The sequence below is a fragment of the Giraffa tippelskirchi genome, chromosome 1 (genome assembly GCF_054371585.1).
Source record: "Giraffa tippelskirchi isolate mGirTip1 chromosome 1, T2T-mGirTip1v1.2.pri, whole genome shotgun sequence".
In the NCBI taxonomy this organism is placed as follows: domain Eukaryota; kingdom Metazoa; phylum Chordata; class Mammalia; order Artiodactyla; family Giraffidae; genus Giraffa; species Giraffa tippelskirchi.
This window is the reverse complement of record NC_137275.1, coordinates 80,157,056-80,184,330: the sequence shown is the minus strand read 5'-3', so window position 1 is coordinate 80,184,330 and position 27,275 is coordinate 80,157,056. Positions and strand designations below refer to the sequence as shown.

The following is a 27,275-nucleotide window of genomic DNA, read 5'->3' as shown; positions in this document are numbered from 1 at the left end:
CAAATAAAACCATTCCTATGAATTATTAGAAAAAATACTTAGAAGGTGTTAGTTTAACTCTCTACTTTCAACATAGTTTGTGTACTTTTACATACCTAGAAAGGCTAGATGTTTCAAATAAGGATTTAAGTTTGTACACTATATATGCCCCTAGTAACACTGGATAAACAGCACATAAGAGCTATAATCTCAGAGTGTCTTCTAAACAGGAGCACTCTGGTGAGAACACTTCCCCTTCTGTATCATCAACCGAGTGGACAAACATAATATGCATCTATAACACTTACAGGGGGATTTTTAACAATTTCACTTCCTCCAGTTTTCATAAGTCTTTCCTATGAATTTTAATACAGAGTATACACAATGTATTTGTTTGCTGTTTTTGTCACACACTGGCAATCTCTTTCACATCTAGGAAGACTAGATGCTATACATTTGAATGGTTGTCTTTTTTGTACACTATATACACAGCTAAGTAAAACAAAATGCAGAGACATACGGGACAATGGTTAATTTTGCCTAACTACAGAAAGCTGAGTGCCGCAGAATTGATGCTTTTGAACTGTGGTGTTGGAGAAGACTCTTGAGAGTCCCTTGGACTGCAAGGAGATCCAATCAATCCATCCTAAAGGAGATCAATCCTGGGTGTTCATTGGAAGGACTGATGTTGAAGCTGAAGCTCCAATACTTTGGCCACCTCATGCGAAGGGTTGACTCATTGGAAAAGACCCTAATGCTGGGTAGGATTGGGGGTGGGAGGAGAAGGGGACGACAGAGGATGAGATGGTTGGAGGGCATCACTGACTCGATGAACATGGGCTTGGGTAGACTCCGGGAGTTGGTGATGGACAGAGAGGCCTGGCGTGCTGCAATTCATGGGGTCGCAGAGAGTCGGACACGACTGAGCAACTGAACTGAACTGAACTGACAAACATACTGGTATAAAGTCCATCGTACTTTCTCCTTTCTCCCTGAACCAGCACAAATAAAATAATGAGTACTGCTCAGAGATGTAGTTTGATCATTTTGATCATTCTATTTCTAAAAGATTATTTCCTGTCTCTTAGAATTTTAAAAGGATTTATCAAAGATGGTGAAGGAATAGGACGGGGAGACCACTTTCTCCTCCACAAATTCATTGAAAGATCATTTGAACACTGAGCAAATTCCACAAAACAACTTCTGAACTCTGGCAGAGGACACCAGGCACCCAGAAAGGCAACCCATTCTCTTCGAAAGGAGGTAGGACAAAATATAAAAGATAAAAAGAGAGACAAAAGAGTTAGGGACAGAGACTTGTCCTGGGGAGGGAGTCGTGAAGGAGAAGTTTCCAAACACCAGGAAACCCCCTCACCAGCGGGTCTGTGGGGAGTTTTGGAATCTCAGAGGGCAACATAACCGGGAGGAAAAAAAAAAAAGCAACCCACAGATCATGCGCCTAATTGCAACTCCCAAAGGAGAAGTAGCCCAGACGCTCGCGTCCGCCAGCAGCAAGCGGGGGCTGAACAGGGAGGCTCGGGCTGGAAGCTTTGGGTAAGGACTGGGCCTGAATGCCCTGAGGACAATCTGAGGGAGCTAATGTGAGATAGCAACCCAAACTGGGATAGCCAGAGAGAGAAAAAAAAAAAGAGAGAGAGAGAGAAATTTGCAATGAAAAGCTCTAAGGCACAACCTGACCTGCTCACAGAACAAAGGACTGAGAGAATACCAGAGGAGAGCTAGCCAGCTGTGGACTGGCCCCTCCCCCGACTGGAGGCAGAGAGGCAGGCGGGCGACAGCCAGAGCTGAAAGGCAAGGGGCAATCTTGGCACCAGAGACTGCATCCTCCACCAAACTGCAAGCAGGCTCCCAGTGGCTAACCAAGTCTTCCTGGGATCCTGGATGGTTGACATCTGCCAGGAGGGTCGCAGTCAGAGATCAGGTCCCCAGAGGAGACACATGGCACACCTGAGACGGTGCTCTCACAGCGCACCCAGGAAACCAAGTGGCTGGGATAGGGGAGGTGATAAGATGCACCGCCCACCTGGGGAGAGTGCGCTCACCAAGTACCTGGTCGCTTGAACTGCTCAGACCTGGGAAGGGCACACAACGAGGGCCAAACAAGTCTATGCCTTTGTGGAGTACCCCAGAACCTGAACCTGAGCAGATTAGCCCTGGGAAGTGCATGCAACCCAGGGCCCACTTTAGACAGTCCCCCTGCAGAGCAACCTGGAGCCTGAGCAGTGTAGACCGGAAAAGCACACACACCGTGAGCAGGGGCAAACCCAGTGTGGCCCAGACATTGTGAACACTTCCCACACACGCCAGTGATGTTTGTTTGCAGTGTTCCTCCCTCCCCACAGCACAATTGAACAAGTGAGCCTAAATAAATGATCACCTTTGCCCCCTTGTGTCAGGGCAGAAATTAGACACTGAAAAGACTTGCAAACAGAGGAAGCCAAAATAAACAAAGAAGAGGGAACCACTTTGGAAGTGACAGGTGCAACAGATTAAAACCCTGCAGTTAGCATTGACTACATTGGAAGGGACCTATAGACCTTGAGAAGAAGTATAAACCGGAATAAGGAACTATCTGAAACTGAGATGACCCTACACTGCCCTCAACAGCTCCAGAGAAATTCGTAGGTATATTTTACTGTTATCATTTTTTAATTTAAAAAATTTTTTTATATTTAAGTGTTGTATTACTCTTTTCATTTTCATTTTTAATACCTACTGTTACCTTGCAAAAAAAAGACCCTATTTTTAAAGCAAATTTCATATATATATTTTTTATAATATTTGCGATTTTGTTTTGTTTTTTAATATTGTAATTTTGAGAGTCTAACCTCTACTCTAGACTTTTAATCTTTGCTTTTTGGTATTTGTTATCAATTTTGTACCTTTAAGATCCAATCTTCAGTACCCATTTTTACTTAGGAGTGTGATTACTGACTTGATTGCTCTCTCCCCTTTTGACTCTCCTTTTTCTCCCCCAGGTCACCTCTATCTCCTCCCTCCCCCTTCTCTTCTCTGCTTAACTCTGTGAATCTCTCTGGGTGTTCCAGGCTGTGGAGAATACTTAGGGAACTGATTACTGGCTAGATTGGTCTCTTTCCTTTTGACTCCGCCTCCTCTCTTCTGGTCACTTCTATCTCCTTCCTCCCTCTTCTCTATGTAATTCTGTGAACCTCTCTGAGTGTTCCAGACTGTGGAGAGCACATAGGGAATTGATTACTGGCTAGATTGCTCTCACCCCTTTTGATTCCACCTCTTCTCCTTCCAATAATTTGGCCATCTCATGTGAAGAGTTGACTCACTGGAAAAGACCCTAATGCGGGGAAGGATTGGGGGCAGGAGGAGGAAGGGATGACAGAGGATGAGATGGTTGGATGGCATCACTGACTCAATGGACATGGGTTTGGGTAAACTCCGGGAGCTGGTGATGGACAGGGAGGCCTGGCATGCTGTGATTCATGGGGTTGCAGAGAGTCAGACACGACTGAGCGACTGAACTGAACTTCTCCTCCTGGTCACCTCTATCTCCCTCCTTCCTCTTCTCCATGTAACTCTGTAAACCTCTATGAGTGCCCCTCACTGTGAAGAATCTTTTGACCATTAACCTAGATGTTTTATCATCAGTGCTGTGTGGATGGAGAAGTCTTGAGGTTACTGTAAGAATAAGACTGAAAGCCAGAGGCAGTGGGCTTAAATCCAAAACTTGAGAACACCAGAATACTCCTAACTCCAAGGAACATTAATTGACAAGAGCTCATCCAAAAGCCTCTATACCTACACTGAAACCAATCTCCACCCAAGACCAAACAAGTTTCAGAGCAAGATATACCAAGCTAATTCTCCAACAATGCAAGAACATAATGCTGAGCATTAAAACATAGGCGGCCAAACGTCACACCAAACCCATAGACATCTCAAAACTCACTACTGGACACTTCATTGCACTCCAGAGAGAAGAGATCCAGCTCCACCCACCAGAACACCAACACAAGCTTCCCTAACCAGGAAACTTTGACAAGCCACTCATCCAACCCCAACCACAGGGAGGAACCTCCACAAAAAAGAGGAACCACAAACTGCCAGAATACAGAAAGGCCACCCCAAACATAGCAATCTAAACAAGAAGAAAAGGCAGATAAATTCTCAGCAGGTAAAGGAACACGATAAATGCCCACCAAACCAAACAAAAAAGGAGGAGATAGAGAGTCTACCTGAAACAGAATTCAGAATAATGATAGTAAAAATGATCCAAAATCTTGAAAACAAAATGGAGTTACAGATAAATAGTCTGGAGACAAGGATTGAGAAGATGCAAGAAAAGTTTAACAAGGACCTAGAAGAAATAAAAAAGAGTCAATCAATAACGAATAATACAATAACTGAGATCAAAAGCACTCTGGAGGGAACCAACAGTAGAATAACTGAGGCAGAAGATAGGATAAGTGATGTGGAAGATAGAATGGTGGAAATAAATGAAGCAGAGAGGAAAAAAGAAAAAAGAATGAAAAGAAACGAGGACCACCTCAGAGACCTCTGGGGCAATGTCAAACACCCCAACATTTGAATCATAGGAGTCCCAGAAGAAGAAGACAAAAAGAAAAGCCATGAGAAAATACTTGAGGAGATAATAGTTGAAAACTTCCCTAAAATGGGGAAGGAAATAGACACCTAAGTCCAAGAAACCCTGAGAGTCCCAAACAGGATAAACCCAAGGTAAAACGAACAAAGATCAAACACAAAGAACAAATATTAAAAGCAGCAAGGGAAAAACATCAAATAACACACAGGGGGATTCCCATAAGGATAACAGCTGATCTTTCAATAGAAACTCTTCAGGCCAGAAGGGAATGGCAGGACATACTTAAAGTGATGAGAGAGAAAAACCTACAACCCAGATTACTGTATCTAACAAGGATCTCATTCAAAGATGAAGGAGAAATCAAAAGCTTTACAGACAAGCAAAAGCTGAGAGAATTCAGCACCACCAAACCAGCTTTTCAACAAATGCTAAAGGATCTTCTCTAGACATGAAACACAGAAAAAGTTTATAAATTCAAACCCAAAACTACAAAGTAAATGGCAATGGGATCATACTTATCAATAATTACCTTAAATGTAAATGGGTTGAATGCCCCAACCAAAAGACGAAGACTGGCTGAGTGGATACAAAAACAAGACCCCTATATATACTGTCTACAAGAGACTCACCTCAAATCAAGGGACACATACAGACTGAAAGTGAAGGGCTGTAAAAAGGTATTTCACATAAATGGAGACCAAAAGAAAGCAGGAGTAACAATACTCATATCAGATAAAATAGACTTTGAAATAAAGGCCATGAAAAGAAACAAAGAAGGACACTACATAATGATCAAAGGGTGAATCCAAGAAGAAGATATAACAATTATAGATATATGTGCACCCAACGTAGGAGCGCTGCAATATGTAAGGCAAATGCTAACAAGTATGAAAGGCCAATTAACAGTAACACAATAATAGTGGGAGACTTTAATACCCCACTCACACCTATGGATAGATCAACTAAACAGAAAATTAGCAAGGAAGCACAAGTTCTAAATGATACAATGGACCAGTTAGACCTAATTGATATCTATAAAATATTTCACCCCAAAACAATGAATTTCACCTTTTTCTCAAGTGCACACTGAATCTTCTCCACGGTAGATCACATCCTGGGCCATAACCTAGCCTTGGTAAATTCAAAAAAACTGAAATCCTCTCAAGCATCTTTTCTGATCACAATGCGGTAAGATTAGATGTCAACTACAGGAAAAAAAACTATTAAAAATACAAACATATGGAGGCTAAACAACATGCTTCTGAATAACCAACAAATCACAGAAGATATCAAAATATGCATAGAAACGAATGAAAATGAAAACACAACAACCCAAAACCTATGGGATTCAGTAAAAGTAGTGCTAAGGGGAAGGTTCATAGCAATACAAGCTTACCTCAAGAAACAAGAGAAAAATCAAATAAATAACCGAACTCTACACCTAAAGCAACTAGAAAAAGAAGAAATGAAGAACCTCAGGGTTAGTAGAAGGAAAGAAATCACAAAAATTAGGGCAGAAATAAATGCAAAAGAAACAAAGGAGACCATAGCAAAAATCAACAAAGCTAAAAGCTGGTTCTTTGAGAAGATAAATAAAATAGACAAATCATTAGCCAGATTCATCAACAAAATTAGAAATGAAAATGGAGAAATCACAACAGACAACACAGAAATACAAAGGATCATAAGAGACTACTATCAGCAACTATATGCCAATAAAATGGACAACTTGGAAGAAATGGACAAATTCTTAGAAAAGTATAACTTGCCAAAACTGAACCAGGAAGAAATAGAAAATCTTAACAGACTCATCACAAGCACGGAAATCAAAACTGTACTCAGAAATCTTCCAACAAACAAAAGCCCAGGGCCAGATGGCTTCATGGCTGAATTCTACCAAAAATTTAGAGAAGAGCTAACACCTATCCTACTCAAAGTCTTCCAGAAAATTGCAGAGGAAGGTAAACTTCTAAACTCATTCTGTGAAGCCACCATCACCCTAATACCAAAACCAGACAAAGATACCACAAAAAAAGAAAACTACAGGCCAATATCACTGATGAACATAGATGCAAAAATCCTTCACAAAATACTAGCAAACAGAATCCAACAACATATTAAAAAGATCATACACCATGACCAAATGGGCTTTATCCCAGCGATGCAAGGATTCTTCAATATTCACAAGTCAATCAATGTGATACACCACATTAACAAATTGAAAGGTAAAAACCATATGATTATCTCAAAAGATGCAGAGAAAGTCTTAGACAAAATTCAACATCCATTTATGATAAAAACCCTCCAGAAGGAAGGCATAGAAGTTACATACCTCAACATAATAAAAGCCATATATGATAAACCCACAGCAAACATTCTCCTCAACGGTGAAAAATTGAAAGCATTTCCCCTCAAGTCAGGAACAAGACAAGGGTGCCCACTCTCACCACTACTATTCAACATAGTTTTGGAAGTTTTAGCCACAGCAATCAGAGAAGAAAAAGGAATAAAAGGAATCCAGATTGGAAAAGAAGAAGTAAAACTCTCACTGCAGATGACATGATCCTCTACGTAGAAAACTCTAAAGACACCACCAGAAAACTACTAGAATTAATCAATGAATATAGTAAAGTTGCAGGATATAAAATTAACACACACAAATCTCTTGCATTCCTATACACTAACAATGAGAAAACAGAAAGAGAAATTAAGGAAACAATTCCATTCACCATTGCAATGAAAAGAATAAAATACTTAGGAATAAATCTACCTAAAGAAATAAAAGACCTATATATTCTGTTCAGTCACTCAATCGTGTCCGACTCTTTGCGACCCCATGAATTGCAGCACGCCAGGCCTCTCTGTCCATCACCAACTCCCGGAGTCTACCCAAACCCATGTCCATCGAGTCGGTGATGCCATCCAACCATCTCATCCTCTGCCGTCCCCTTCTCCTCCCGCCCCCAATCCTACCCAGCATTAGGGTCTTTTCCAATGAGTCAACCCTTCGCATGAGGTGCCCAAAGTATTGGAGTTTCAGCTTCAACATCAGACCTTCCAGTGAACACTCAGGACTGATCTCTTTTAGGATGGATTGATTGGATCTCCTTGCAGTCCAAGGGACTCTCAAGAGTCTTCTCCAACACCACAGTTCAAAAGCAACAATTCTTCGGTGCTCAGCTTTCTTCACCGTCCAACTCTCACATCCATACATGACCACTGGAAAAACCATAGCATTGACTAGACAGACTTTTGTTGGCAAAGTAATGTCTCTGCTTTTAAATATGCTATCTAGGTTGTCCATAACCTTCCTTCCAAGGAGTAAGCGTCTTTTAATTTCATGGCTGCAGTCCCCAGACACAGATGTAAAGAACAGACTTTTGGACTCAGTGGGAGAAGGCGAGGGTGGGATGATTTGAGAGAATAGCATTGAAACATGTATATTATCATATGTGAAACAGATCACCAGTCCAGGTTCGATGCATGAGACAGGGTGCTCAGGGCTGGTGCACTGAGATGACCCTGAGGGATGGGATGGGGAGGAAGGTGAGAGGGGGGTTCAGGATTGAGAACACATGTACACCCATGGCTGATTCACATGAATGTATGGCAAAAACCACGACAATATTGTAAAGTAATTAGCCTCCAATTAAAATAAATAAAGTAATTTTTTAAAAAAATAAAAGGATTTATCTACAAAACATGTTATTTCACTTCATCTACTTTTAACATATTTTGTTTACTTGTAAACATCTAGAAAGACTAGAAGTTTCAAATTAGGACCTAAGTTTGTCCACTATATACACTGTAGTGCTGAATAAACTACATACATGTAACAATGGTTATATCTGAAAGTGTCTTCTACAAAGGAATATTCTAGTCTAGAACCCTTCATTTTTCCTAATTCCTCCTCTTTGCTATCCATCCAACAGCGGACAAGTACAGGTACACGTATCACTTAGATATGATTTACAATTTCACTTCCAAATGTCCTTTTCAGGAGATGGCCTTTCACTGAATTTTAACATAAAGTATACAAAATGTGTTAGTTTGCTAACTACTTTTGTCATACACTGGCAACCTCTTTAATATCTAGAGACTAAATATTATAAACTCAGGACCCATTTGTCCATATACATGACATATACAGTAAAGTTAAAGGAAATATATGCAACATATAGAGTAATGGATTAGCTGAAATGTTCTCGTTCACACTAGTAAAATCTCTTTTGCAATCTTCCCTCCCACCTCCCTCAGCCCAATGAACAAGTACAGAGTATATTGTTCAGAGAGGAGGTTTAATTATTCCATTTCCAAAGACAATATTTCTCAATGTTTTTTTTTCTCTTTCTGGCCACACAGCATATGGGATCTTTGTCCCCCAAACAGAAATCGAACCTGCAATCCCTGCACTGGAAGCACAGAGTCTTAACCACTGGACCACCAGGGATGTCCTTCTCATCCATTTTTAAAAGCTATTTACAAGAAGCATTATTCTGCTACTTCTACTTTTAAATACATCAAGCACTTTTAAATACCTAGGAAGGCTAGATATTTCACAAGAATTTACTTGTCCAATATGTACAAAACACTGTTAAATAAAATTGCACACATGTAACAACGGTTATGGGTGTCCCTGGTGGCTCAGGATAAAGAATCTGCCTGCGATGCAGGAGACACAGGTTTGATCTCTGGGTTGGGAAGATTCCCTGGAGAAGGAAATAGTAACTCACTCCAGTATTCTTCCCTGGAGAATCCTATGGACAGAGGAGCCTGGCGGGCTGCAGTCCCTGGACTTGCAAAGAATCAGACACGACTTAGTAAGGAAATAACAACAATGGTTAAAATCTGAGGTATCTACTAAATATGACCATTTTGGCCTGAACCACTACCTCCCTCACTTGTTTCTCTCTACAATAGACAGAATAGGCATGTGTAATGCTTAGAGGTGGTTGAACAAATTTACATCCAAAAGTCATTTACAGAAGACAAGCTTCCTTATGAATTTCAACATAACGTGTACAAAATGTGCTAACTTAACCACTTTTCATATGTTTGCAGTATCTTTAACATCTAGAGGCTAGATGTTGCAAAGTTTGGACTCATTTGTCCATTATGTACACTATATACATGGCAAAATACAATGCACATAACATACAAAAAATAGTTTTGTCTGAAAATGTCCAGGTAAGAGCATGTTAGCATATTACCTTTTGCAATTCTTTCCCTCCCACCTCCTCCAAACCACTCAAGAAGTACTTGACAATAGTATACTGCTCACAGAGGTGGTTTTGTTACTGAAACTCAAGTCCATGTGCCCAATGCACAGTGAGGCCAAAGAGTACCAAAACATCAGTTTGGAACTGAGAAAGGTTTATTACAGGGCCCTGCAAGGAGATGCCTTAAAAACCCCAAACTCCCCGAAAGCATTCAGCAAAGCCCTTTTCTAGGAAACGTGAGGGAGGGGTGTGGTGAGTTGTTGCAAACTTTCTGGTGTCAGATCCTTTGCTTTTGAGGTTGGGTCATGGTCAGATAACAATGCTCCTGTAACTCTCTACCAAATGAAGGATACTTTCTGTTCTGAAAAGAAATGGAAGGGTCCCAAGGCACAACCTTCCCCCTCAGAGGTCCTGGTCCGGGCTAAGAGGAGGCAGATCTCAGCTGGTGGCTCCCTCAGGGCCAGGTCCCCAGACCTGCCCAGCTGTCATCACTGAGGGAGCAAGAAGCCCAACCCAACTGGCTCTCAGGCTCCTCAAGCCACCCAAACAATGGAAGGGTAGGCGGCCAGGTCCTGCCGACTGCTACCCAGGCGACTGCCGCTGCTGTTAGGTCACAGAGACAGGGATGGGGGAGAGATTCACTCCTGCCTCAAGGCAGGGCCCCAGCCAGTGGGTGGCTTCCATGAGGGCTCTGGAGCCCTGCAGGACACAGCCCCCAGCCTGTTCCCTGGGTCCCCTCAGCTCACCTGCTGATCCAAGGCCAGGCGAGCTGGAGGGCCTCGGGGGAGAAGGCCAAGATTCACCTCTTACCTGACTCTCCACTTGAGGACCACCATTCCACACTCCACCAACACTTGACTGAAAAAAATCCCCCACTAACGGTCACTCATCGACAGTTGGTCGCTTGGGGGAGGGGCCACGGTGGCATGGACCAATGGCTGAGCAGGGCCACTAATGGCCCTTCGGTAACTGCTGCCTGTTAAGGTGGTGGGGGATAATGGAGCACCGCCACAGCCCAGTGCTAAGGCTGTGCTTGGCTGCACCCTGTTACATTTTAACACTTAACATTCCCCAAGACAGTACTTCCTATGAATTTGGGCAAAAAGATATTTACAAAGTGGTATTTTACTACCTCTACATTTAACATATTCGTTGTTGTTTAGTCACTAAATTGTGTCTCTTTGCGACCCCATAGGCTCTAGCCCGCCAGGCTCCTCTGTCCTTGGAATTTTCCAGGCAAGAATACTGGAGTCGGTTGCCATGTTCTTCTCCAGGGGATCACCCCCGACCCAGGAATCTGACATGGGTCTCCTGCATTGGCAGGCAGACTCTTTACCACTGAGCCACCAGGGAAGCCTGTTGGCAGAAACCGCCTGCCAATGCAGGAGACACAGGAGACTTCAGTTTGATCCCCGGGTGGGGAAGTTCCCCTGGAGAAGGAAATGGCAACCCAATCCTGTATTCTTGCCTGGAGAATGCCATGGACAAAGGAGACTGGTGGACTACAGTCCAAGGGGTTGCAAAGAGTCGGACACGACTGAAGCAACTTAGCAGTCAGTCCTTGCCACACAGGGAATTCGCAGTGATATGTAATCATGCATGCATGGGCACTAAGTCGCTTCAATCCGTGACTAAGTCTTGTGACCCCGTGGACTGTAGCCTGTCAAGCTCCTCTGTCCATGGGATTCTCCAGGCAAGAATGGAGTAGGTTACCATGCCCTCCTCCAGGGGATTGTTCCCATCCAGGGATCAAACTCTTGTCACAGCATCTACCTGCATTGGCAGTCAGGTTCTTTACCACTAGTGCCACCTGGGAAGCCCAATATGTAATCATAAGACAATATAAAGATTAGTTCTAGTCTCCTAAGTATTGTTTTCTGTAACTATTTGTTGGGTGACTAAGTGAATTCAAAGAGGAGCCAGAATATAGGATTTGGGAAGGTGAGATGAAGAAAACAATGTGGCTGGTGTTAAGAAGAAGTTGGATTGGTTTTCAGTGTTTTCCAATGGAGGACTTTCTTAGAAATTTGGGCCAGACAATTCTTCATTGTCTTAATTCCCCTTTGCATTACAGGATATTAGCTCCAGGGTGCTACAATAGTTACACTTCCACTGCACTTACTATGTGCCAAGCATTGTTATGAAGTGGTTTCTATACAGTTAACACATGCAATCTTCACAATAATCTTATGAGATAAATAGTCTCATTCCCATAATAACAAGAAAATTGAGGCACAAGACAAGTAACTTGCTAGTCACACTTCAGTGATTATGACAATGAAAATGCTCCCCCACATTCTCAAATGCTGCATAAGGATAGAGTAATAACTTAGTTGAAAAGAGCCAAATATAACTTCACTGTCATCTGGCTTCCATTATTGTAGCTGAGAACTCAGACGATCTATATGTTAAGATATTCTGGTTACTTTTAAGATCTTGATTTCAGTATTCTGAAATTTCACTACCATGCTTTCAAAGTGTATTTCTTTTTATTAATATGTATTCTTCATTGGATTCATTGATCTTCTGAATCCTGAGGATTGATATATCATTTCTGGAAAATTTTTCAGCCATCATCTCTTTAAGATCCCTCCATCCTCTATATATTTTCTGTGTGTGGAACTTTCATTAAATGTGTTTAGGGTTTTCTCCCTCTATCTTCCACATTCCTAATCTTTTTCCTTCATATTGATGTGTCCTTAGTTTACATTTTTGTAATTTCTTCAGCACTACCATCTCCCAGTTTACTCATTTTATTTCAGCTGTTTCCAGTCTGCCATGTACCCAAAACATTGTATTTCTAATGTCAATAGTATATGTTTCATTTTTCGAAATTTATTTTGATACTTTTCACAAATTTGCTTAATCAACTTTGGTAATCATGTGTTCTTTCATCAAACTTTGAATTATTTTAGATCTTGAAACATACTTATTTTAATTCTCCTTTAATATCAATTCTAATATCTGTAGCTTTTAAGAAGTGAATACAGTGGTTTGTTGTTTCTTTGACTCTCACTCATAGTATCTTGTTTTCATGTGAATTTACTATTTTTTTTATTGTGAGCCGATTTTCCTTAGAACTTTACATGTGAGATTTCTTTGACAACTAAGTTTAATTTCGTTTCCTCCAGAGAGCACAACTATCTGGAATTGCTTTAAAGCAAACATTTTTTGAGACTGTATTGAGGGGTACAAAGATGAGTGTAGGCTAAAGATTAGGAATTGTTAGAATTGAATGTGCCAGGTACATCTCTCTGTGAGTATGGCTAATTTTTCCTATGTCACCTAATTAGAATATTGTCTTTTAAGTGTCTAGATTTCATGCCAAGTTCTCAGATCTAAATATCTACCCTAGTCAGGACCCCAGTTTTGTCTCTTTACTACATGAGTGGTCCATTAAAACCCGTTGCTCACTTCCCACCTTCTTGTTGTTTTTGGCCTCTGAAGAGTACTTAATCCCTCTGCCAGCATTAATCAGTAATCCTTTTGGAAAAATATTTTATACGATATTGTGAGGTTTGTCCTACTAGGAAGGGTTTCTCTGAGCCTCACACTGCCGTATTTCCAGAAATAAAAGTCAAGGTTGGATATTTTGCCTTAGAGACCAGACCTTAAAGTTTTTGCATGTTGTACATTGTATGCCTGTTTATGTAAACAGATGGATTATATATTTTAGACTATTCTAAATGAAAACACCATGAAAAGATTCCCCTAAAAGGAGCTGTAAATTAAAAATATTAAAATGCAAGTGCAGGCAGACAACAAGAAATTACAAAGTTGGCTCTTCTCCTGCCCTTCTTTGACAACTATGTTAGGGAGTAAAAAGCAAATGATAATCTAATTGGATATGAGAGGAAGAGGTAGTCTAATAAAATTAGTCAAACAATCAGTAAGCATATTTGAGACATGAATTTAAGCTATTATGATTAGCAATAAACTCCATGCTAACAGATTATTTTAAGATATTATATAATTATATTTAGGTAGTTTTATATGGAGGAAATACATATTTACATGCTTAATTCTCTTTCTTTTCTCTTTAGGCGTGTGTGCATGGGTGCTAAGTCACTTCAGTCGTGTCCAGTTCTTTGCCACCCCATGGACTGTAGCCTGCCAGGCTCCTCTATCCCTGGGATTCTCCAGGCAAGAATACTGGAGTGGGTTGCCATGCCCTTCTCTAGGGTATCTCCCCAACCCAGGGATTGAACCCTCATCCCTTACATCTATCTCTTGCATAGAGAGAGGTGGGTTCTTTACCAGTAGCACCACCTGCGAAGCCCCTCTTTAGGCACAGTTAATTGTGAAAAAGTCTTGGAGATCACTGCTATAACAAATTGTTCTACTTTTTTGTAGACAATAGAGAACTCCTAAAGGTTTTGATCCAAGAGTAATGTGATTATATTGCTATTTGTAAAGATTAATTGTAAAATTTATGATGAATCTGAAGGAGCAGTACTGGAGGCAGGAAGACTGGTTTCTAATGATCTAACTTAATGTTCAGCACAGCATCCTCTGCGTCCTCAAATATAGCTTGATGGTAATTCTAACAAACCTAAAAAGTCTGATTGGCAGTTAAACTGGAATTACCACCAGTTCCGTCAGTTCAGGTCAGTTGCTCAGTCGTGTCTGACTCTTTGCAACCCCATTTTGCAGCACGCCAGGCTTCCCTGTCCATCACCAACTCCGGAGCTTACTCAAACTCATGTCCATCAAGTTGATGATGCCATCCAACCATCTCATCCTCTGTCGCCCCCTTCTCCTCCCGCCTTCAATCTTTCCCAACATCAGGGTCTTTTCCATCAGTTATGTTATGTCAATGAAGTAACTTCTTTAGCTGTGTTTGAAAAATCATGACCCAAAATAATTTATGTTGAAAAATTAATGTGCTTCACAGTCATGGTGAAAAACAGTTGACCAACTGTTCAAACAGAACTTAAAAGAATTGATTGTCAGAAGGTATGGCACACAGTACAATTAATTGAATATTAATTTCACTTTCAGATTATAATTGCTTTTGCCAGTGTACTGTGGTCCAGACTAAGAGAATGAAACTCCTTACAGAAAATTTAGTCATTTTTTGTTGTTGTTTCTATATGCTATGTTTCATATTCATTCACAAGATTTCCTATTCCTGTTTCTTTTGAGGAGATTTAAGTCAGGAGATCCTCAATTTTTTCTCCTCTGAGGAAATGCAGGGATCTTAAACTGCCTGGCACTATTTAGTCAGACAGAAGTAACCTGTCATTCATATAGTTCTTGCAAGCCAGAAAGTAAGGCCATTGCAGCTAATAGTGGCCAGTGCTAATTTACAGAGTATTTACCGTATGCCAAGCACTGATTTATGTGCTTTTACTTGCACCATCTAATCCTCACAACTCTAAGAAGCAGGGTCTAGTGCTTTTCTCATCTCACAGGTATGGAAACTGAGGTCAAGAGGTTTAGCATCAAGAGCTGACTTAAGTCTAGGGCCTTCTCTTGAGTCACACTTTCACAGTGGGACTTTGACTTCTGTCTTACTAGTTCTCAGAAGTCTAGATATGCCTTTCATAGGATCATCCATAGTTCTCGTTTGTTGGTACCAGTTATTTCTGAGGAGGGTATAGCTCTCACCTGCAGTAGAGCTGCATTGCCAGGACCAGGGGCTGTTATGGCTGTGCCATCTCACAGGTGGTGCTGGGAAGAGAAAACAAAGGTGTAAATGCATTTGTTTTCCACGCCCTTCTCTTTTTAACTCACAGTTACCTCCACCTCTGAAAATATCAACACATAGGTGTTTTAAAGATGTTAACTTCAAGAAAGGTGAAGGTGGAATGCTTTGTGAATCAACTAGGATTTTATAGTTTTTATAAATTATTTTCTGTCTTTGGGGAGTAAAGTTATGTAAATATTATTCAGTTTATAGTTCTCAGAAGAAACATATCAAAATACAATAAAATTGCCAAACTAAGTGCTCATTGAGTCACATGGTCAATTATGAACCTAAGACATATAAAAAGATTACTGCAAGAACAAAATGATATACTTTGTTTAACCTATGAGATGGTGAAGCTGGGCTTCCCTCATAGCTCAGTTGGTAAAGAATCTTCCTGCAATGCAGGAGACCTAGGTTCTATTCCTGGGTCAGGAAGATCCTCTGGAGAAGGAAATGGCAACTAACTGCAGTATTCTTACCTGGAGAATCCTATGGACAGAGGGGCTGGCAGGCTACAGCCCATGGGATCGCAAGAGTCAGTCATGACTCAGTGATTAAACCACCACAAGTCAGGAGATTAAGGACAAGTTTACCATATTTGTCCTCACAGCATCACAGTAAGGTAAATAAATACATGTTCAACATCACAGTGTTGGTCCTCCTTCCACATTATGATGCTCCTTTCCCCATGAGAGATGGAAGATTGCTTTGCTTTTATTGCCATGGTGCTCAGAGACCATGTGTGTTGCTAAGGATCTCTGTCTTTTCTCTGGGAGAAAAGCCATAATTGATAGAAGAGTTCGAGGTGGAGAGATAAGAGGAAAAAAAGATACTAAAAGGAAATGCCTCTAAAATTGATTTCTTTAAAAAAGATAAAAGAAAAAGGGGCCAGTGAAAGAGGTCTTGGCTTGAGTAAACATGTTTAATAGGGAAACAACGAGGGTGGTCACATTCTTGGTTAGTCATTAAGGATTTTGGAGGGCTAAGAATGAACAAAAACAAGCACAACCAAGGAAATTAAGAAGATAATTTACTTTCCAGAATGCGCACATACACAATGTCAACGATTCTCAATCAATTAAATACACTCAAACATGTAGATGCAGGGTCTAAAAGCTAAGGGTGTGTTATACAAAAGACTGAAGCTATAAAGTAAAGATTTCTGAACGACCCAGAAAATCAATGATAAAAATTTCAAAAAGCTTTTAAGGATCTAATAATGGCCCTTATTTTGGAAACAAAACTAGGTGATTATCGAATGTGTTAGCTAAGTAATGTAAGTATGATTTTCCCCCCTATTTCACCCTTTAAGGATTATGCCCTCTGTGTGTTCTGTGAGTGGGTTTTCTTTATTGGGAACCAGAGGTGAATGCTTTAATCATTATTTCCTTCTAACATGTGGACAGATCATATTTTATTTGTGTTTTTATCTCTCAAGCCTAGCACAGTACTTACCCAGGAGGAAGTGCTCAATGATATTTCTTTAATGAATGATAACTTTTTCATTATGATATTTCTCTCAGCCAGAATGTTCTAAGGAAGTGTATTTTTTTAAATATATATTCTTCATTGGATTCACTGGTCTTCTGAATCTAGAGGACTAATATCTTTTAACCAATTCTTCATAAAAAGTTGATTATCTTTGTAAAGGGTCTTTCTTGTTAGAGAGATCCTATAAGTTCTCCATGCAGACATGAGGACTTAAGGACTTTACCAAATTCTGGCAGTCCACATGAATTAAAGGAGGAGGTATGGTGTGCTTATTCAGCCAAAACCATAATAACCATCTGAAAAAAATTAATCCCATAATAATTTTTTAAAAGAAGAAAGTAACAAAAGTGAATATTAAGACATAATTAATGATAGAAAAGCATTTTGTTATCTATTCTAAAGCCACTTATTTTTTATTTTTTAAAAACCTTTTTATTTTGTATTGGGGTATAGCTAATTAACAATGTTGTAATAGTTTTGGGCAAATAGTGAAGGGACTTAATCATACATATACTTGTATCCATTCTCCCCAAACCCTCCTCCTATCCAGGCTTCCACATAACATTGAGCAGTTTTATGTGCTGTTCAGGAGGTCCTTGTTGGTTATCTATTTTGAATATAACCGTGTGTACATGCTCATCCAAAACTCTCTAACTATCCCATCCCCCGTTCTCTCTCCCCTCCTTGCCAGCAACCATAAGCCTGCTCTCGAAGTCAGTGAGTCTGTTTTGCAAGTAAATTCATTTGTATCATTCCTTTTTAGATTCCACATATAAGGGATGTCATGCAATATTTCTCCTTCTTTGTTTGACTGACTTCACTCAGTATGACACTCTCTAGGTCCATCCATGTTGCTAAAGCCATGTATTTTTCCTATAAGGAGCCACAGGCGCTGCATGCCTGAATTCTGGATCAGTCATTTTCTAATTGGTAACCTTGGGCAAGTGACTTTTTCTGTGCTTTGATTCTGTCATGTGTAAACTTTCTGGGGTCATTGGGAGGACTAAATGAGAAAATACATTTGAAATACCGAGACGATTGAACTGTCTCACTTATGCAGAAGATAGTCAATACCATTATTATTCTGAAACAGTAGTTTGGATAAGTGAAGCCATTCAGTCGTGTCTGACTCTTTGCGACTCCATGGATGGAGGAGACTTCCAGGCTCCTCCGTCCATGGGATTTTCCAGGCAAGAATACTGCAGTGGGTGGCCATTTCCTTCTCCAGTAGTTTGGATAAACTCACCATGAATTTATCCAAACTCACAGTGAGCATTACTCATTGCCAAAGAAAGCTTCTGAGCAAGTTAGTGCTTTACCATCTATGCACATTATTTTTCTAAGGACTGAGAATATGGCTTCACAGTTCAGTTCAGTAGCTCAGTGAGGTCCAACTCTCTGCAACCCCACGGATTGCAGCATGCCAAGCCTCCCTGTCCATCGCCAACTCCTAGAGTTTACTCAAAACTTATGTACATTGAGTCAGTGATGCCATCCAACCATTCCATCCTCTGTTGTACCCTTCTCCTCCTGCCTTCAATCTTTCCCAGCATTAGGGTCTTTTCCAATGAGTCAGTTCTTCACATCAGGTGGCCAAAGTATTGGAGTTTCAGCTTCAGTATCAGTCCTTGTAATGAATATTCAGGACTGATTTCCTTTAGGATGGACTGCTTGGATCTCCTTGCTGTCCAAGGGACTCTCAAGAGTCTTCTCCAACACCACAGTTCAAAAACATCAATTCTTCAGCACTCAGCTTCCTTTACAGTCCAGCTCTCACATCCATACATGACTACTGCAAAAACCACAGCTTTGACTAGATGGACTTTTGTTGGCAAAGTAATGTCTCAGCTTTTTAATATGCTGTCTAGGTTGGTCATAACTTTTCTTCCAAGGAGTAAGCGTCTTTTAACTTCATGGCAGCAGTCACCATCTGCAGTGATTTTGGAGCCGTCCCCAAAATAAAGTCTGTCACTGTTTCCACTGTTACCCCATCTATTTCCCATGAAGTGATGGGACCAGATGCCATGATCTTAGTTTTCTGAATGTTTTAAGTCAACTTTTTCACTCTCCTCATTCACTTTCATCAAGAGGCTCTTTAGTTCTTATTCACTTTCTGCCACAAGGGTTTTGTCATCTGCATATCTGAGGTTATTGATATTTCTCCCAGATCTTGATTCCAGCTTGTGCTTCTTCCAGCCGAGCGTTTCTCATGATGTACTTTGCATATAAGTTAAATAAGCAGAGTGACAATATACAGCCTTGACATACTCCTTTCCTGATTTGGAACCAGTCTGTTGTTCCATGTCCAGTTCAAACTATTGTTTCCTGACCTGCATACAGATTTCTCAGGAGGCAGGTCAGGTGATCTGGTATTCCCATCTCTTTCAGAATTTTCCACAGTTTATTGTGATCCACACAGTCAAAGGCTTTGGCTTTGTTTTTTTTTTCCTGGAACTCTCACATTTTTGATGATCCAACAGATGTTGGCAATTTGATCTCTGGTTCCTCTGCCTTTTCTAAATCCAGCTTGAACATCTGGAAGTTCACGGTTCATGTACTATTGAAGCCTGGTTTGGAGAATTTTGAGCATTACTTTACTAGCGTGTGAGATGAGTGCAATTGTGTGGTAGTTTGAGCATTCTTTGGCATTGCCTTTCTTTGGGATTGGAATGAAAACTGACCTTTTCCCGTCCTGTGGCCACTGCTGAGTTTTCCAAATTTGCTGGCATATTGAGTGCAGCGCTTTCACAGCATCATCTTTCAGGATTTGAAATAGCTCAACTGGAATTCCATCACCTCCACTAGCTTTGTTTGTAGTGATGCTTCCTAAGGCCCACTTGACTTTGCATTCCAGGATGTCTGACTCTAGATGAATGATCATACTATCATGATTATCTGGGTCGTGAAGATCTTTTTTGTACAATTCTTCTGTGTATTCTTGTCACCTCTTCTTAATGTCTTCTGCTTGTTAGGTCCATACCATTTCTGCCCTTTATTGAGCCCATCTTTGCATGAAATATTCCCTTGGTATCTCTAATTTTCTTGAAGAGATCTCTAGTCTTTCCCACTCTACTGTTTTCCTCTATTTCTTTGCATTGACAGTTGAGGAAGGCTTTCTTATCTCTCCTTGCTATTCTTTGGAACTCTGCATTCAAAGGAGTATATCTTTCCTTTTCTCCTTTGCCTTTCAGCTGCACAGCGTGGGAGTGGGAGTGACTGTGAGGAAATACCCCACGTCCAAGAGCAAAGGAGAAACCCCAGCAAGATGGTAGGAGGGGCGAAATCACATTTAGAATCAAATCCCATTCTGCCAGAAAGGCTCAGAGGGCTCAAACAAACCTTGTGCACACCAGGACCCAGAAACCCCACAGAGACTGAGACAGAACTGTGTTTGAGTATCTCCTGTGGAGGTATGGGTCAGCAGTGGACTGACTCAGGGGCAGGGGTTCTGGGTGCAGCAGACCTGGGTATGGCATAAGCCCTCTTGGAGGAGGTCACCATTAACCCTACCATAGAGTCGCCAGAACTTACACAGGACTGGGAAACAGACTCTTGGCAGGCACAAACAGAATCTTGTGCATTCCAGGACCCAGGAGAAAGGAGCAGTGATCCCACAAGAGACTGCCCCAGACTTGCCCATTAGTGTCCAGGTGTCTCTGGCTGCAGGGCTGGGGGCACTGAGTGTAACAGTGCATGCATGGGACCTTTTGAGGGAAGTCACCATTATCTTCATTACCTCCACCATAGTTTGGCCCCAGGTAAATAATAGGGAGAGAATACAGCCCCACCCATCAACAGAAAATTGGATTAAAGATTCACTGAACATGGCATCAAAGGGCAGACAGACTGAAACTATAATCACAGACAACTAGCCAAACTGATTACATGGACCACAGCCTTGTCTAACTCAATGAAACTATGAGCCATAAAATGCAGGGCCACCCAAGACAGACGGGCCACGGTGGAGAGTTCTGACAAAACGTGGTGCACTGGAGAAGGGAATGGCAAACCATTTCAGTATTCTTGCCTTTATAACCCCATGAACAGCAGAAAAGGCAAAAAGATAGGACACTGAAAGATGAACTCCCCAGGTCGGTAGAAGCCCAATATGCTACTGGAGATCAGTGGAGAAATAACTACAGAAAGAAGGAAGGGATGGACCCAAACAAAAACAACACCCAGTTGTGTATGGGACTGGTGATAGAAGCAAGGTTTGATGCTGTGAAGAGCAATATTGCATGGGAACCTGGAATGTTAGGTCCATGAATCAAGGCAAATTGGAAGTGGTCAAACAGGAGATGACAAGAGTGAACATCGACATTCTAGGAATCAGTGAACTAAGATGGACTGGAATGGGTGAATTTAACTCAGATGACCATTATATCTACTACTGTGGGCAGGAATCCCTTAGAAGAAATGGAGTACTCATCATGGTCAACAAAAGAGTCCCAAACGCAGTACTTGGATGCAATCTCAAAAACGACAGAATGATCTCTGTTCGTTTCCAAGGCAAACCATTCAATATCACAGTAATCCAAGTCTATGCCCCAACCAGTAACGCTGAAGAAGGTGAGGTTGAACGGTTCTATGAAGACCTTCAAGACCTTCTAGAACTAACACCCAAAAGGGATGTTCTTTTCATTATAGGGGACTGGAATGCAAAAGTAGGAAATCAAGAAACACCTGGGGTAACAGACAAATTTGGCCTTAGAGTACAGAACGAAGCAGGGCAAAGGCTAATCGAGTTCTGCCAAGAGAATGCACTGGTCATAGCAAACACCCTCTTCCAACAACACAAGAGAAGACTCTACACATGGACATCACCAGATGGTCAACACCGAAATCAGATTGATTATATTCTTTGCAGCCAAAGATGGAGAAGCTCTATACAGTCAGCAAAAACTAGATCAGGAACTGTATGTGGCACAGACCATGAACTCCTTATTGCCAAATTCTGACTTAAGTTGAAGAAAGTAGGGAAAAGCACTAGACCATTCAGATATGACCTACATCAAATCCCTTACAATTATACAGTGGAAGTGGCAAATAGATTCAAGGGATTAGATCTGATAGAGTGCCTGAAGAACTATGGATGGAGGTTTGTGACATTGTACAGAAAGCAGGGATTAATTAAGACCATCCCCAAGGTAAAGAAATGCAAAAAGTCAAAATGGTTGTCTGAGGAGGACTTACAAATAGTTGTGAATAGAAGAGAAGCAAGAGGCAAAGGAGAAAAGGAAAGATAGCTTCACAACACTACACCAAATTAACTTTCCCAGAGAGAATTGACTACTATGCTCTGGACACAATGACATCGTTCTTTCCTTCCCTGAACTCCTCTCAAGTTCCTCGTCTTCTCCGTAAACAAAATACCTGGGAGATGAAGATGGGCTTGATTTAATTCCCCTCTGAATTCCAGAGCCTATCACAGTATCTGGCACTTGTAAAGGCTCACTAGACGTTTAATGAATGGATGATTGGACATCATCACAATTTAGCTCTCTTTTGACTGTTCTGAGCCCCAGGGACACAGGAGCATGTATCAACTACATGTCTCTACTCGGATGTCCCAGCCAACTCACCTCTCCAAGGCAACCCTCCTAGAGTGTTCCTCATTCTGCATTTTTGACTTGGTGTCATATGGCAGACACATATGGCATGTGTTTTTGAAAGTATCACTAGTTCCTCACCATTGTCTCTGGAATTTGCTTTTTTCTCTCTATTGCATCACAAGCTTCCTCTTGTCTCTTTGCATCCTGCTAATAGTCTTTACAGTCTTCTCTCCCCAGTCCCAAGTCCATTACATTTTCCTGCCAGGGTATTCTTTCTAAAATGCAAATCTAATCATAACACTTCTTTGTATAAAATCCTTCAGTGCCATCCCCACAAGTTTGGCTAGTATGTTAATTCTTTAGTATGGCATAGTGGACACTTACCTTTTCTCCTTTCTTTATCTAGCCTCCTCTTTCCCACATTTTAGCTCACTCAGACACTCAAGACATCTCTGAACAAGTCCTCCACTTTCACAGACCTGAAGGTGAAAGTCACTCAGTCGTGTCTGACTCTTTGCGACCCCATGGACTATACCACCCATGGATTTCTCCAGGCCAGAATACTGTAGTGGGTAGCCTTTCCTTTCTCCAGGGCTCGTCCCAACCCAGGGATCAAACCCAGGTCTCCTGCATTGCAGGTGGATTCTTTACCAGCTGAACCACAAGAGAAGCCCAAGAATACTGGAGTGGGTAGCCTATCCCTTCTCCAGCAGATCTTCCTGATCCTGGAATTGAACCAGGGTCTCCTGCATTGTAGGTGGGTTCTTTACCAACTGAGCTATCAGGGAAGCCACACCTGAGATTTTTATATATGCTGTTGTCATTGCTCAGACCATTCCCTCTTCCCTTTGCCAGGTGAACTCTAAAGTTCTGTATCATCTCCTTTGGGAAACATTTTCTAGTCCCTCCATTTGGATTCCATTTTCCATGTGCTCATCTCTAACACATTCCCCATCTTGTAACTTTCTTTTTACTTTCCTGTACCCACAGTTAGACTGAATTCTTGTGGTCAGAATGAAAAGAGCACTAAATGGGAAGTCAGAAGTAGTAGCCTCTACTCTCAGCCTTGCTTTCAACTCTCACCTCACCATTGACAAATTATGAATGATGCTGGACCCCAGCTTTTATTGTCTTTATTAAGGCGCTCATTTAGATTTTCTTTACATGGGATCACAATAATTCCACAGAGAATCCTTTAAAAATACATTTGCGATACCTTTTATTCTATTCATTTCTGCCAAAGTCGATTTTCATATTACAAAGCCACTTGGGCAATCTTTATTGACTGCCAGTCACAATCGACAAGACCAAGACCCAGCAACTCAAGCAAAACAACGGAATCAAGGACACTCTTCTGCCCTTTGCCAAACAGTTTCCACTAACTAAAATAAGTATTGTAAAGGCCAAAACCAAACCAAACAAAAACAACCATGACTCTTATAATATTTGAGCATAAGGTATAAAGAGGAAAAGTCAAGAAAGGAAGCTAGATGCTGGCAGAAAATTTAACAGGATGTGCTTTTGTTATAATTTAGGGATTAAAAGCAATACTTTTAAAGACAGACTTCCTGGATTCAAATTCTGACTCTTTCAACTATTAGCTGTAAGAATATGGAGAAGTTCTGAGCCTCATTTCTTTACTAATCAAATAGGTATAACAATAATAAAACATACTCTATAGTGATGTTGTGAGGATTAAATAAATTAATTCATATGAAGTTCTTATAAAATGCTTGGTGCTAGTAATTTATGTAAACTATAGTTATTTGTTGTTGTTTTAGTCGCTAAGTCATGTCTGATTCTTTTGCGATCCTATGTACTATAGCCTGCCAGGCTCCTCTGTCCATGGAATTCTCCAGGCAAGAATACTGAAGTGGGTTGCTGTTTCCTTGTCCAGGGCATCTTCCCAAACCAGGGATCAAAACTGCATATCCTGCATCTTCTGCATTGGCAGGTGTATTCTTTATCACTGAGCCACCTGGGAAGCCCAAGCTATAGATGTTAAGAGGAAATAAAGGACAATAACTTAATCAAACTATAAAATGCAGACTCTGCATTTCAAAACAAAAAGCCAAACTTGGTATTCTGAAGAATTAATCTATTTAATAGGAGATCATTAGATAGTACTGGGGTTTCCCTGGTGGCTCAGCAGTAAAGAATCCGTCTGCCAGGGAAGGAATTGCAGGAGACACAGGTTCAATCTGATTGAAATATTGACCACAATCACCATTAATAGTGGCATTCTGCATAACATGCCACTAGTTATATGTTTGCCATAAGCTACACTAGAGGAGTATAATTGGAAAAAAAGGAGAACCCTTCAGATTAGTATTACTGACTAAGAATTGAAACATTTACTTCTGCAACAAGCTTTTTGAATTTAGCTGGAAGTAATCAGTTTATTATAATCAGAATTAAACATACATTTACACTAATAAAAATATCTATAGCCAACTAGAATTATATTAAATTGTTCATAACAGAAAATTATTCAAATAAAAACAAAGTCAAACCAAATTTTTTGCCAATATATTAACCTAGACTCTCTGCAGAATACCTTATGGCCTACCATGATGAAATCTTAGAAAACAACATTCTGGAGACATATGAAGATTGGAGTCAATTTTATATTAAAAACATATAGCTACTTGGTTTAAGAATTATACACTATGTATTTGACAATAATCTCCTGGTTCATAGGACCATCAACTCTGTATTGAACATTGATCCCACTGGACTAGAATTGAAAATCATTTGATCTGTGTACGTACCTTGGCCTGAATATGGATATTGAATCGTTAAACAGTTTTCCATACAAATATATTTATTTAAGATTTGGACATCAGATAAAGAACTCCAACATGTTTTAATTAAAAGTAGTCACATGGTATCTCTGGAGGAATTGTTTGGCAAATATAAATGTAAGTATTGAATACATATGCTAGAAAGGCAATAGGCATTTTCTTGGAGCTAAGGATATAACTTTAAACTCAAAACTGAGTTAAATTTGGACAATGTATTTATTCATTTATTTTAATTAATCAGTAAGGACATGAGTTATATTTTATGTAGCCAATAAATGTTATCCTTCAAAACCAAGCCAAAGACACACAGAAAGACTTTGGCAGGAACCTAAGAACCACAGGTATAGTAGTCACTCAAAAGTCAAACCAAATAACGTGATGAAAGTTCAGACTCAATTTGGAGAATATTTTCAGCTTTGGTTTTATTCAGGAAGAATTTTTAAAGTATTTCTTATTGAATTAAAATATATATACATAAAATTTACCATTTTAGAGTGGTTAAGTGTACAGTTCTGGGGCATAAGTACATTCACATTGTTGAGCAACCTCAACACCATCCATCTTCAAAAAGTTTTCATCGTTTTAAAGGATGAGTAGCTTTAGAATGTATACAGGTTTGGCTGTTACAAATGCATTCCCTAAAATGTCTTTTAAAAGAAACTTTTTATTACTTCATAGTTCCTTAAAAGAATGTGCATATGAGTTTACCATACAAGTTCAATTTGTTCATTTGCTCATTCTGGTCTTTAGTTCTCTAATCCTTGAAACAGCCCTACTGGGGATAAATGTAAAGCTGTCCTGATGAGCAGAAAGTTACCTAGGATTATATTTTCATCCAACATCAAACAGTGCAAGAATTCCACAGTGTAAAAATAGTAATATCAATTATGCACAAGAGTGATCACTATTTCACTTTATTGAATAATTTTTAGACCTGTTATCATAGTGGTCCTATTTTTTAAAGCTACATCTGAAGAAACTGAGAAAAAGAGAAACCAATGGCTTGATGTGAAGAATTCAGCCTCCATTTCTCTTACCAAGCTAGATAATCACATCTTTCATCTCAAGACGACAGCTGCTCACTAGGTATTACGTATAGAGTTCAGTTCAGTTCATTTCAGTCGCCCAGTCGTGTCCGACTCTTTGCAACCCTATGAACCGCAGCACTCCAGGCCTCCCTGTCAAACCTCAACATGAATCAGCCATAGGTATACATATATCCCCTCCCTTTTGAACCCCCCTCCCATCTCCCTCCCCAACCCACCTCTCTAGGTTGATACAGAGCCCCTGTTTGAGTTTATATAGCAAATTCCCATTGGCTATCTATTTTACATATGGTAACGTAAGTTTCCATGTTACTCTTTCCATACATGTCACCCTCTCCTCCCCTCTCCCCATGTCCATAAGTCTATTCTCTATGTCTGTTTCTCCCTTGTTGCCTTGTAAGTAAATTCTTCAGTACCATTTTTCTAGATTCCGTATATATGTTAGAATATGGTATTATCTTTCTCTTTCTGACTCACTTCACTCTGTATAATAGGTTCTATGTTCATCCACCTCATTAGAACTGACTCAAATGTGTTCCTTTTTATGGTTGAGTAGTATTGCACTGTGTATATGTACCACAACTTCCTTATCCATTCATCTGTTGATGGACATCTACGTTGCTTCCATGTCCTAGCTATTGTAAATAGTGCTGCAATGAATAATGTGATACATGTGTCTCCTTCAATTTTGGTTTCCTCAGGGTATATGCCTAGGAGTGGGATTGCTGGGTCATACAGTGGTTTTATTCCTAGTTTTTTAAGGAATCTCCAAACTGTCTTCCACAGTGGCTGTATCAATTTACATTCCTACCAACAGTGCAAGTGTTCCCTTTTCTCCACACCCTCTTCAGCATTTATTGTTTGTAGACTTTTTGCTGAGGGCCATTCTGACTGG

The 27,275-nt window shown here is 40.4% G+C and overlaps 1 protein-coding gene across 41 annotated transcripts in view; it reads right to left on the bottom strand.

Moving 5' to 3' along the window:
• The window catches only part of PDLIM5 (PDZ and LIM domain 5), a 317,004-nt gene extending 300,946 nt beyond the window's left edge, over positions 1–16,058 (bottom strand). For 22 of the 41 annotated variants that reach the window (XM_081595093.1, XM_081595245.1, XM_081595136.1 and 19 more), the window contains exon 1: positions 10,606–10,655. The gene's annotated coding sequence lies outside the window, so the exon portion shown is untranslated. Of the gene's footprint in view, positions 1–9,309; positions 9,372–10,541; positions 10,656–15,405; positions 15,469–15,966 lie in introns of those variants that run through there. The other 19 variants (XM_081595125.1, XM_081595262.1, XM_081595435.1 and 16 more) reach the window with 4 other exon arrangements.
• Positions 16,059–27,275: the final 11,217 nt, after the last annotated feature.